Source organism: Pararge aegeria, chromosome 14 (assembly GCF_905163445.1).
Source record: "Pararge aegeria chromosome 14, ilParAegt1.1, whole genome shotgun sequence".
NCBI classification, from domain to species: domain Eukaryota; kingdom Metazoa; phylum Arthropoda; class Insecta; order Lepidoptera; family Nymphalidae; genus Pararge; species Pararge aegeria.
In genome coordinates this window covers 13,404,756-13,417,584 of record NC_053193.1, presented here as the reverse complement: position 1 = coordinate 13,417,584, position 12,829 = coordinate 13,404,756, and positions in this window count along the sequence as shown.

The following is a 12,829-nucleotide window of genomic DNA, read 5'->3' as shown; positions in this document are numbered from 1 at the left end:
AATTTTCATTATATGTAGGTATATATTTTTTTTGGTGACAGCCGGTTGGCGCGGTCGGCAGCGACCCTCCTTTCGTCCAAGGCCGTGGGCTCGATTCCCACAACTGGAAGATATTTTTGAGATGTTTTGACATGTAGGTTTTTCAGCGTCTGGGTGTTTATGTGTATATTATAAGTATTTATGTGTATTATATTCATAAAAATATTCATTAGCTATCATTGTACCCATAACAAAAGCAGCTAAACTTACTTTGGGACTTAGATGGCGATGTGTGTACTGTCGAAGTATGTCAATTATTTATTTTCTATTAAGAAATTCTTCCTACCAGATTGGAGTTATAAAGACGTCATAGCCTATCCCTGTGCCTCGGAAATTGTTAAGTTTTCAGTTTCGGTTATTGTCACATAAATGTGATATAAGATAGTTGTTAAAACCCGCACATTAAAGCAATAGAGGTGGTTTGTGCCCAGCAGTGGGACTTCAATCGCCTCATGATGGATTTAACGGCCGACTGGCGCAGTGGGCGGCGACCCTGCATTCGTCCAAGGCCGTGGGTTCGATTCCCACAACTGGAAAATGTTGGTGTGATGAACATGATTGTTTTTCAGTGTCTGGGTGTTTATCCCTATATTATAAGTAGTTATGTGTATTATATTCATAAAAATATTCATCAGCTATCTCAGTACCCATAACACAAGCTACGCTTACTTTGGGGCTAGATGGCGATGTGTGTATTGTCGTAGTATATTTATTTATTTTATGATGTTGTTAATAGTTGGTCTGTTTGTTTCTTTGTTTGTTACCTACGTTTGGCACAATCAGTGCATCGATCTGGACCGATAGCTTGCAATGGATATATAATACATTTAATCCCGGACAGGACCTGGACACTCTTCAAATAAAAATATATTAAATAATAGAACCTATTAGGTTAAGCAAAAATAGCTTGATATCCTAAGATAGGGTCTACCTACTTCATCCAGGAAATTAAACGGCTTATAAATCGTGGCCAAGAGCTACCTAGTCTTTTTTTTTATTCCACTACAAGTTAGCCCTTGACTGCAATTTCACCTGGTGGTAAATGATGATGCAGTCTAAGATGGTAGCGGGTTAACCTGTTAGGGAGTAAAGTAGTCATACCCCTAACGAGTTTCTACGAAATCGCACCGGTACACTAAATCGCTTAGCGGCACGTCTTTGGCGGTACGGTGGTAACTAGCCTCGGCCAAAGCCACCCACCAGACCAGACCAGAGAAAATTCAGAAATTATAAATTCCCAAATTGCCCCTGTCGGGAATACAACCCGGGACCTGCTATTTAAATTCACAGCGTGTGCCAGAGAGGTCGACAAAAAGTCTCAAATATAGAGCTAGTCCAACGATTTAATTTATTTTAGTTGATCGCTGCGTAAACGCTTCGTCATTACATTCTCATCTTGTTCTTCTTTTTCAACTAATTGCATACTTTGGTCATGATGCTTATTCTGAAACGATGTAAATAAATCTTTCTCCCAGTTAACAATTAAGACCAGCGTACACCGGGTACCGCAGGGCAGACCATGTGTTTCCTGACGAACTCCCTGGCGCCGTGGTTAGCGCTTTGGTCTTATGAGTGGAGGTCCCGAGTTGGATATATTTTTCGACGGCCGACTGGCCTAGTGGGCAGCGTCCCTGCTTTCTGAGTCCATGGCCGTGGGTTCGATTCCCACAACTGGAACATGTTTCGAACATAAATGTTTTTCAGTGTCTGGTTGTTTATCTGTATATTATAAGTATTTATGTATATTATTCATAAAAGTATTCGTCACTCATCTTAGTACCCGTCACACAAGCTAACGCTTACTTTGGGGCTAGATGGTCAGGTGTGTATTGTCGTAGTACATTTAAAAAAAAAAAATCTGAATGTTCTCTGGTCGTGGTGTTTTCGGCCGTGGTGTTAACTAGTATCACCTTACCAGCAAAGACCAAGCGATTTAAAGTTCTGGTACGATGCCGCGTACAGACCGATTGCGGTGCCATCTACCATAGTCTACCACATTAGAATGCATCATCACTTACCATCAGGTGAGGTTACGTCAAGGGTTAACTTATAGAGGAATAAAAGAAAACCTTCGTTGCATTGAAGAACGCGCTAAACGATGCCGTAGTGGAATAGGATGGCATGCGATGGGATGCGACACAAAATCGTGGGGTGAGGCAACGCAAGCGGGGATGCACGCGTTAGGAAATAAGGAATTACAGCACTTTGTCCATACCAATATAATAGTTTATAGAAAAATTTCAAAATTCGTTTATTACAACTTTTCAACCGTCAAGTATGTCTGTTCGCAAGGCAGATTCTCCCGAGAAGCACCCGGCAAGAAACTCAGCAGTTGCTCTTTTCCAACATTATATTGTGTAATATGAAAACGGAGCGCCTTGCTTCCAGGCCACCTTGTCATTATGTTTGTTATCTATGTTTGGCTCCGCCATTAAAATTACTGCATAACTTTTCTCGTTGAAATATTCTATATAAATAGTTTTCATCCTGGAGACGCTCGTAGAATACATTTTATCTGAGGACAATAAACTCCTGTAGAATTTTTAGAAACTAAAATAAACGTGAGCGAATTCGCAAGCAACAGCTAGTCAACAGTAAAGTCTATCAGATAAATGCGCATACGCGTAAATCCCCTGGCCTACCATTGTTAACAGTCACGCTATCACTATCAGCAGGACTAGACTGGGCGGAAGATAAAAATTATATCCCCTGATTATATGCCCTGAAAAGGGATATAACTAACTCGCCCACCTGTTTAATCACTCGAACCAGGAATAGGAGAAGTTTACCCCCGTTTATTAATACGCATATATTATTTGGATATTATTTCCACTTGTGCGCCAGTGCTCTTAGAGTTGATAAAGCTGTGGGAGAAGATAAATTTATCTTATCTTTTCTATAATTGTCTCCAACATATAATTGTCTCCCACCCATGCTAGCCATGCAGGCCAGGCTTGCAATCCCTGGTGTGCTACAGCCCTAAAATGAGCAAGAAGACAAGAAACAAGGAACAAGGTAACAAGAAGATGATTTGGCGCGTACAAAACACAAGTCATGCGATTTACACTCGAGTTGTCTTTTTGTTATGTCGCAAGCGGTGTCAGCTGTCACGCTGTTATTTATACTGGATGGTGACACATGCGTTGTTGGTTTACAGTCTTTGAGCAATAAAGCTTTATGTCACAGAGAAGACATCGAAAATAAAGTTGCTACGCTTTGTGGTCCATTGGGCTCCAAGTGATAAATATTAATCAAAAACTGAAACTACTCCACAACCGATCAACAAACAGATCAGAAAGCACTGCCTGAAACGAATGAATGATCTAAGAATATCTCGTACTGATTATTAAAATGAAAACAAGGAAAACGAAAATAGGTAGAATATGTTACGCTTTACGTGGTAGAGAAGACGTCTAAAGTTGTGTTATTCGTGCTATATATAAATATGGAAATATAAAATTGTATGAAAGACTAAAAAGGAAAGGAAAAGGAAAAAAATACAAGTTAACAAAACAACAGTTTGGAGAAAAAGTTACATACCTTTATGTGCAGACTTTAAGTTATGTTTAAGAATAATATCACCAACAGTGTTCCTCACAACATTTTCCTTCGACGTTGAAGCAAGTGATATTTAAATTGCTTAAAACGCATATAACTTAGAAAAGTTAGAGGTGCTTGCTGGGATTTGAACTCGGCCCATCGAAAGTTCAATCGAAGTTCTACCCACTGGGCTAAACATTATGATAAATTTCAAATCCAAGATGGCCGCCACAACAAAATGGTGAAATATTTTTTTATGGGTATTAAATGAAAGGGCTGATTCGTGTCGGTGGTTTTTAATATAGATAGTCAAAATAAAAGTGTGTGTCAGCTCCGACGCACGACTGGAGTTTACTCCTTAAGTACGATTGTCGAAACATACACAAAAAGAGTTTATTTAGCTAAATAAATATTAATACCATATGAAAGGGTAAATTAAAAATCCTGTGCAATTTATTCACACACGGCGGAAGTGTAACTTCTTAAAAGTAGCCTACGGGAGATTTAGTTGGATGTAGAGTATCAGAACTACTAGGATAAATGTAATGTTTATTATTTAGTTTCCATGGTAACAAGAATAGGAAAAAAAAATGTATAATGTTTTCTATCTCACTCTGTTCCATATATTTATGTGTTTGTTTCTTTACCTAGATAATATTCGGTTTCCTTGGTAACTTAAATAGGAAAAATAAGTTAATTAAACGAAAGCGACGTTGCATGTTTGCGCATCACAGTTGCCGGGCATGCAACGTCGCAAAGCAAAACGTAACGAGGTCATTCATCAGTAGATTTTACTCCTCACATTTTTCTCATACCGGGCGCCTTATATATGAAAATCGATTCTTAAGGAGTAAACTCCAAAAAAGTAACCGTTACAACTTTAATAGTAGCAAGGCTTTTGATTAAAATATTCCGTGTATAGATTTTAGATTGAGTATGGTAGCAGCCCTTCCAGAACTAGCACATAAAATAGCTTACTTAACCCGGCTTAAACGGCTTGGTCCAAACCAATACCGTTACCCACTAGCACTTGTAATAACTACCCTGCAGTTAGATGTCGCGTAGAATACTAAAGTGCCGCTTAATATTAAACTATGATATCCGAATTAGAAAGAACTCTATGTAGAAACATATAAGGTATGTTTTGGATTGAGAAAAGGTTTCGATAATTAAAACAAATTTTATTAACAACCTCAAAATGTGTTTGTTTGCATACAACAGATAACGGTTTCGATACGTGATAGGATGTGTTTGTACAACATCAATAACTTTAGGGGCGACCGAAATTTTAATAGAGCTTCTGTTTGGATTTCATACTTTACTGCGATGCGAATTTTATTTTATTTAACATTTATTATTTTGTTTGCTGTTAATTTAATACCTAGTCTGTATGGTTAATTATTTAATCATTTAAATTGTTTACCTAGGTTTATTTATTTGGAAATATCAAATCTCACTGTGAATGTAAAATGTAATTTGATTATATTTTTTTAATTAATAGCTTTTCCAGGGTCACAAACAGTACTTTTACACATAAGAGGAATAAAGTATTGTTCATATAAACGAGTCCCAATGTCATGCTTATTCCCTGGCTTGGAGACGTTGAAGATCCGGGGGTAACCTGCACTCATCTTTAGGTCTTTTTTATTTCATTAAGAAGCCTTTGTTTGCAATCTCAATGATGCATTCTAAGATGGTAGCGGGCTGGAGTTCCACATAGGTCAGGTAGCATCGCAAGCAGTAACTTGATATAGATTTTACTATAAAAAAGCATTAAATTCTGTACAGAAATTAAAGAAATCGCAATACGCGTTTACGAGTATTATTATCTTCGCAAGCATTCCATATCGGACCGAGGCAATTATACCTCATTAACATAAAACTGTCCATTTGGGACTCCATTCCAGTCAGTTATGATGCCTCTTTAACAGATGAAAGAGATATGAGGCAAATGACGTCATTACCTAGGGTCGGAGTTATGGTGAAAATTATTTTCTTTTCAAAACCTGTACCCATTATTATTATAGGCTCATTATTTAGCGTTAACGGCTATAAACTTGGCTTTATCCGCGATATATTTCCTTAACTTTGGCGTTGCTTTTATGAATATTGCACGGTGTATCAAAAATACAGTGATGCGGAAATGAGTTTGCGCAGCATTACGATGGGTGTCTTCTTGATGTGCCCATATGGACTTTAATCTGAGGAATGGAAACCGTACAGTGATGCGGAAATAAGTTGGCACAGTATTACGATGGGTCTCTTTTTGATAAGCTCATATGGACTTGAGTGTGAGGAATGTAAGCCATACAGTGATGAGAAAATGAGTTTGCACAGTATTACGATGGGTGTCTTTTTGATAAGCCCATATGGACAGGAATGTAAGCCATACAGTGATCCGGAAATGAGTTTGTGCAGTATTAAGATGGGTGTCTTCTTGAAGAGCTCATATTGACTTGTATGTAAGGAACCTCCGTAATACAACATAACATAAACCAGTACAGTAAATAACATAACATAAGACCTCAAGGTCTTATGTTATGTTATTAACTGTACTGGTTGGCTAGAGTTACTGTACTGGTTGAATTGCCTAGAATTATTACTAGAATTAGTAAATCAAACTAACATTCAAAACTGACTTAAACATGACCCAAACAACGATTAACTTAATGCAGTAACTTTCCCAATTATTAGATAGCTTATCTTAGATTGATATACTAGATATGCATAACTTACAGTAAAGAGTGATTTCTAATCTTTAGATGATAGAAATGATTTGAATTTGAAGATTCCGAAAACCTCACTTTAATAACCTAATAAAGTTCCACTGGACTCAGACCCTATCCTATTCCTCATAGCCTATATGATAGATAGGATAGGATGTTATAGAAGAAAGCGGACCAACTGCGTTGCTCCAATGTGAGTCGACGAGCTTCGACGGGCTTCAAAGATTATTGTCACGTCACCTTATTCAAAACAACTCGGACCGACGACTCAACGAACTGACTGAGCCAAGGACGTGAAAAGCGCGAATTTTCGAAACTCCAAGGTGGTATTGAGACTTCTTTACAGAATAATTGTCATCAGAAATCGAACCAAGGAACTCGAGATCAGTAGTTGAACTTGCTTACCACTGGGCCAACGTGGCAGTTATCTTGCTTCACTTCCGACATATTCATAACTTATTTAGATGAAATTAATTTAATTTTTATATTTGGATAAATTGAAACGCAAAAAATCGATAGCTCTTCAAAACATTGGATCAAAGGAAATGTCCTGTAATCATTTAAAAGGAGCCCTGTATCAGATAAATGAAATCAGTTCTGAAAAGAAAGGAATAAAATCCTAAGCGATTTCATTTTATTCCGTTTTAAAGATTGCTGAAACTGGAAACTCGGTATTTTGTATTGAAATATAAGATGTGATAAATTATTTCTGAATGTTAATAGGTATTTTAAATATTTAAATTAAATTCAAATATTAAAATCGAATCTTAAATTTTCTTTTTTTAAATACCCTCCAGCATCTAGTCCTTTATCTGGTGCAAAGATTCTTCTGTCATGACGGGCTAGCTAGGTCGCAGATGTGTGAGAAAGCGTTCCCGTGGCCTAGCCACACGACACGGTGAGATGATAGCTATAACCATATTCGTAAACTTAAAACTAAAGCTACAAGGGTTCGGGCCGGGTGTTTTTTTTTGCTATCACCATCTCACAATGTCATTAAAATTATTAGAAGAGCAACCTGGTTAGAGCAATAATTCACACCCAAGTTTTTTTATCGATTACGTAGTCCTTTATACTATAATGGGGCTATATGGGCCCTTAGATTTGAATATTTTTTAAAGACCTATGAATATGAATATTTCTACGAATAATATTACGTGAATATTCAAGTATAACAATAACATAATATTAAGGAAAGGAATTTCAAAATAAGTAGTAAGTATCATTTGATATCAATAAAATATTACGGGGTAACCATTTACGTGGTATTCATACAACAGACGCAATCATCCTGTAAATGGATACAATATTATTGGGTCGAATGAAATATTATGAAAAGAAACTAGCTTTACCCGTGACGTTGCTAGTCTTTTAAAAGTTTTTTTTTACTTTACTGCATAAGAAAAACAACGTAACAAAGGTTAACTTTATACTGAGCATTCTCACCAGTCCATACAAAAAATATTAGTAGAAAGGAATAGAATAGAATAGAAAAACTTTATTGCAACACAATACAATTGGAAAACACAAGGACAACAGTAATAGTACTTAGTGCTAGGGCGTAAAGGCGGCCTTATCACTAAAAGTGATCTCTTAAAGGGAGCGTGCGAGGCCGATAAGATAGTGGAAAGTGGATGGTGCATAAACTACGTTACAAAAAATAAAATAAACTTACATGAACATACAAACTACATTTACATAATGTTAGTAATAAGTAAACAATATTTAAATTTATGATAAATTACGTAAAATAATATTTTTTAAGAAATATATAAAGAAAACAAAACATTAATCTACATTACACTCCGACTCCTAAACTACATATGTCTACGCCAAATCACGTAAATCTGCTTCCCTGTTGCTGCGTGAAAGAATGACGAACAAACCAACATACAACGATAAAAATTCTTGGGTGTAAATTATTGCTGTAACTAGGTTGCTTCTTTAATAGTTTTAAATGACAATGTGAGATGATGATAACAAAAAAAACAACCGACTAAGTTTGTTGTGGGCTTCTTCTTAGACCAGGGCGCGTTTGGAACCATCGTAGCTTTAGTTTTAAGTTGACGAATTTAGTTATCGCCATCTACACACTTCTATGTCATATTTTACATGTAATGTACGCATCAAAAGCGCCATATATGTATGTGCCTATTCGATAAAGAAATATTTGACTTTGACTTCGTATTTATAAAATAAATGGAATCTCTTAAAAGTTAATCAAATACTCAAAATGAATAAATTATTATTATTGTCCAGAGGGCCTTACCTTATTTACCGGGCGGGCGTTAGATACCCGTGTACCCGTAGGTGCCGCGTGTCGCCATATTGCGGTCCTCTTGACCAACCGTGTCGTGCAATTTAATGATGTTTATTGGTACAGCCTGTAGCTAAAGTTCTTACACATTTATTTTTTACTTCCGTCGGTAATAACGAACATTCGTTTCAAAATAATGTTCAGAGTGTCTAACTGTGGTTTCGAAATGGCTGTCTCGTTGATTTAGTTCAACGAGGCAGCCTATGCAATTTTGCTAAATAAATAATGATCATGTAATCCTAGGAAAGGAAGGAAATCTCGTGATTAACAAAACAATTGATTTTCATCTGTGTTGAAGTTTTTATTAGAAATAAGGAATCTCAAAAAAAATGTAAGAAATCTGTTTAATATTGCGTACAACTTTACCGCTGGGTGTATCGCCCTAAGGGCTCGGAAAATTTACCTGCCCTCAAAACCTCGGCACAAAGCCATGTTATTGAACGTTTATTGAGCCGCATTGAAAAGTTAGAGATTGGACTCTTCCAATATTTCGGTCTGTGGGCGGAAGGGCCGATTGGTTTTACTAAAATGAAGGCTTTGACCTGTTTGAATGATAAAAATTATTCAAAGAACTTTTTCTGAGATAAAATACATCCATAATTTACAAGTATATCATCAATATTAAACATACAAACTTAATCTTTAGAAAAATCCAGAAGGTCAGGGAAATATTATTCGAATCACGAAATATTAAGCGACAAAAAACGTGTCGTAAGAAAATTCCTAGAAGTGAAACATATGATGTTCAACGAAGTTAAAACTTCTTAAAATTGTATTGTATAAATGTAATACAATTTCAAGAAGTTGTAGGTTTTTTGGTTTCAGTGATTTGGCTACTAAATAAGATTATATCAGTGAAAGCGATGATAAAAAATGGAAATAAAAACAGATTTTCATCTGAGGTGTTCGCAATTGTAGTAAAGCGCTTAGTTTCAATTTAGGCTGAGCTTAGCGGCAATATATCAAAACGACGCCCGTCCAGTGATTTATGATAGAGGCGAGTATGAAAATTTTAAAAATATTTTTCCTTTTGTTCTTTCCAAACAAAGAACTTAGGCCTTTGTAGCGAACTCTGCTTCGTTTTGAGTTAGGGTTAACACGTCCTGTATCCTGTTTTCTTATAATTTGTTAATAGGAAAAAGTAACAACTAGATACGATATATTTTATTTGCAAAAAGACAATAAGTAATTGTATTAAAACTAAACCAGATGTAGTAACCAGACTTTTTTTGCCCGTAAACACACAGGAAAAGAATCATTAAGGAGTAAACAATGTAGACATGCAAAGGCGGCCTTTTTTTTACAGGTTACAATTTTAGTACAGAAAATGCAATAGAACAAATTGGGTGCATCGTATATCCTACTAAAAATCTAAGCAAATATAGTAACGTGAAAGTTTGTAAGGATGTAAAAAAATTAGTTACTCTTACACGTTAAAATTTCTGAACGGATATGACAGAAATAGAGATAGATTATGCGCTGATTTATAGCCTGGATTAATACAGTACGTAAAATCTTTAATTGCTTTTATTATTGCTATAGTTTTACCATTGAAAATTCCTGATGAAAATATGTTTATACTAGCCCTGCGATAAACAAGTGTGTACAATTTATTAATAAAACCTTTTCAATAAAAATTAAATTAATGTCTAAGATATTATTAAATTGTTTAGAATAAAAGGCGCCAGCCCTATTTGGATTTCCCCTTTTATTTGTTACCAACTAAGTACCAAAACTCTGTTAATATACCAAGCTTAGATAACAAGGGCTATCGTTATCCAAAAGGTAAATCAGAACATAATACAGTAAGGAAGGGTGGTGTGACCTCTTATGCGTAACTAGCTCGACTTTAATTAATAACTGGACGAGAGAATGAAATTTAAAAGCATAAAGTTGTACCTATACTTTTACTTCTCGCTATGAGATTATTTCACCATTCGCTCGCTCGTTTTCCATTTCACGTTGTTTTTGTATAAAGTCCTGAACGTGTGTATCAAAGTAAAAACTATCAACTTCGCAATTTCGCAAAAAAATTCACTCCGCTTCAAACGCACTCATCGACAAATAGTGCTAAGATGCACTCGATAAATATGCCTACCATTATCTCGTGCTGTCATACAAAAATACCGAGAAAATGGTAGACCTAATTAGCTCCACATATCCCAGCTCCAGTAAACTCAGACTGGTTTACTTGGTTTTACAGCGTTATAATTGACCAAACACCACTACGGTGGCCACTGACTAAGCCTTTTTGATAAATAAAAGATAATTGTTATTTAATCAGTATTTTAAACATTTAAGATTTCTACAAACATTACATTTCTCCGTAGTCGGTTTTCAACTTTTGAGCTTTAATTATTTCATTTTAATAAACCGTATTGTTAGTGTTACTATTTCAATATATTAAAGTATTGACACGGTTCATGCATAGTTTTTTCCTTCCAATATTTCTAACAAATGGCAATTGAACCGTGTCACTCATTCCTTCCCATTTCGCGCTCGTTATTTAAATTAATGTACCATTCTTCCATATCAACTCGTATGTCCACTATAGCAACGTAATTCTTAGATAATTAAAATGTCTTATATTCTCCGTGACAAAACCTATTTTATCACTTTTGGTATTCAAAATTTAATATAAACAGAAATAATACTTCACAGGCTTTAGAGGTACATTATGTACTGTTTCTGAGACTTATCTGTGAAACCGAAAGCCTAATAGTTTTTCAGTAAACCACTGCCATAGTTTTGCACATGCACAATTATAATCATGTGACTTCTGTCACTTTAGAAAGAAAGAAAGAAAGAAAGAAAGAAACATTTATTTTTTACATTGCGCCACACATTACAATATTCACAACACCACATATGTTATGTGTGGCACAACCTAGAAAAAAGGTGCCAGCTCAGCATTGTGCTGCATGCGCCAGTGGGAGCATACAGCGCTGATTTTCAGTTGGCACCTTGTACCAGGTAACACCACGGAAATACGTAGCCATCTACTGACCACATTTTAAGCTTAGTTTAAAAAAAAGAAAAACTAACTAAATAAATTTAACTAACTAACTAAAAAACTTTATTAGGTAAGCGTCGCGTAGAGTAAGTACTTTGCGCGTGTCGGTCTTTTATCTACAATATAGGGTTGTCATAAGTAAGCACGTATAATGTTTTGAATTCGTTTGTATGGAGAATTAAATATGCTTCTTTCGATTTAACATTTTAAGTGGGTGATTCCTTATGAAATGTACTTATGCATCCTTCATTATTATTTCGTAATTCTGTTACATACTGCATAAAACTTTTTGGAAGGAGGATAAAATTAAAATGTTTTGTACATTTAAATAGAATATTGAAGTATCGGCATGTTCCACAGCGAAGTGTTTCTCCCATATGTCGATTGAACCGTGTCACTCACTCGCTGCTATTCCGCGCTCGTCACTCAAGCGAATGAACGATTTTCCTGAATATAACTACCTATTCATAGGGCCACTGTTTATATAGGTTTACTAAGAATATGATACCAAAGATATCCGAATCGCTGGGCTATAGAAAAGTATTCAGAGTGCGTCAGGTGTTATTAATTAAACAACAACTTAATCGAAGGTACAGCCAAATTGGGACGTCCATTTAGATAATTCTATTAATTACAGTTTTTTAACTCTACTATAAGTTAGCCCTTAACAATCTTCTGGTAGTAAGTGATGATGCAGTTGCAGTAGTGGGCTAACCTCTTAGGGGTATTATTATTAAACTCTTTATTTGTATACCACAACATTTAAAATATAACAAAAACAGAAACATCGAAAGAAGTAGTAATACAAAAGGCGGCCTTATCGTTAATATCGGCGGGTATGTCAGTTATATTATTGAAGATATAACCCTCAACTGTTTCCAGTCAGTATCGAAACATATTTATTGCGATATGCTCAGGTTTTTACAGTTTATTTGTCCTGAAGCGGCTCTTTTCCTTATGGCAGCAGTGTTATGATTTATACATCATCATCATCAACTTATTACTGGCCCACTACAGATCACGGGTCACCTCCCACAATGAGGACGGTTTGTAGACAACACGTACAGTAGACTTCACACGCCCTTGAGAACGTTACAGAAAACTATCAGGCATGCAGGATTCCTCACGACGTTTTCCTTCACCGTTTAAAGCAAGTGATATTTAAACTGCTTAAATTGAAACGCACATAACTCC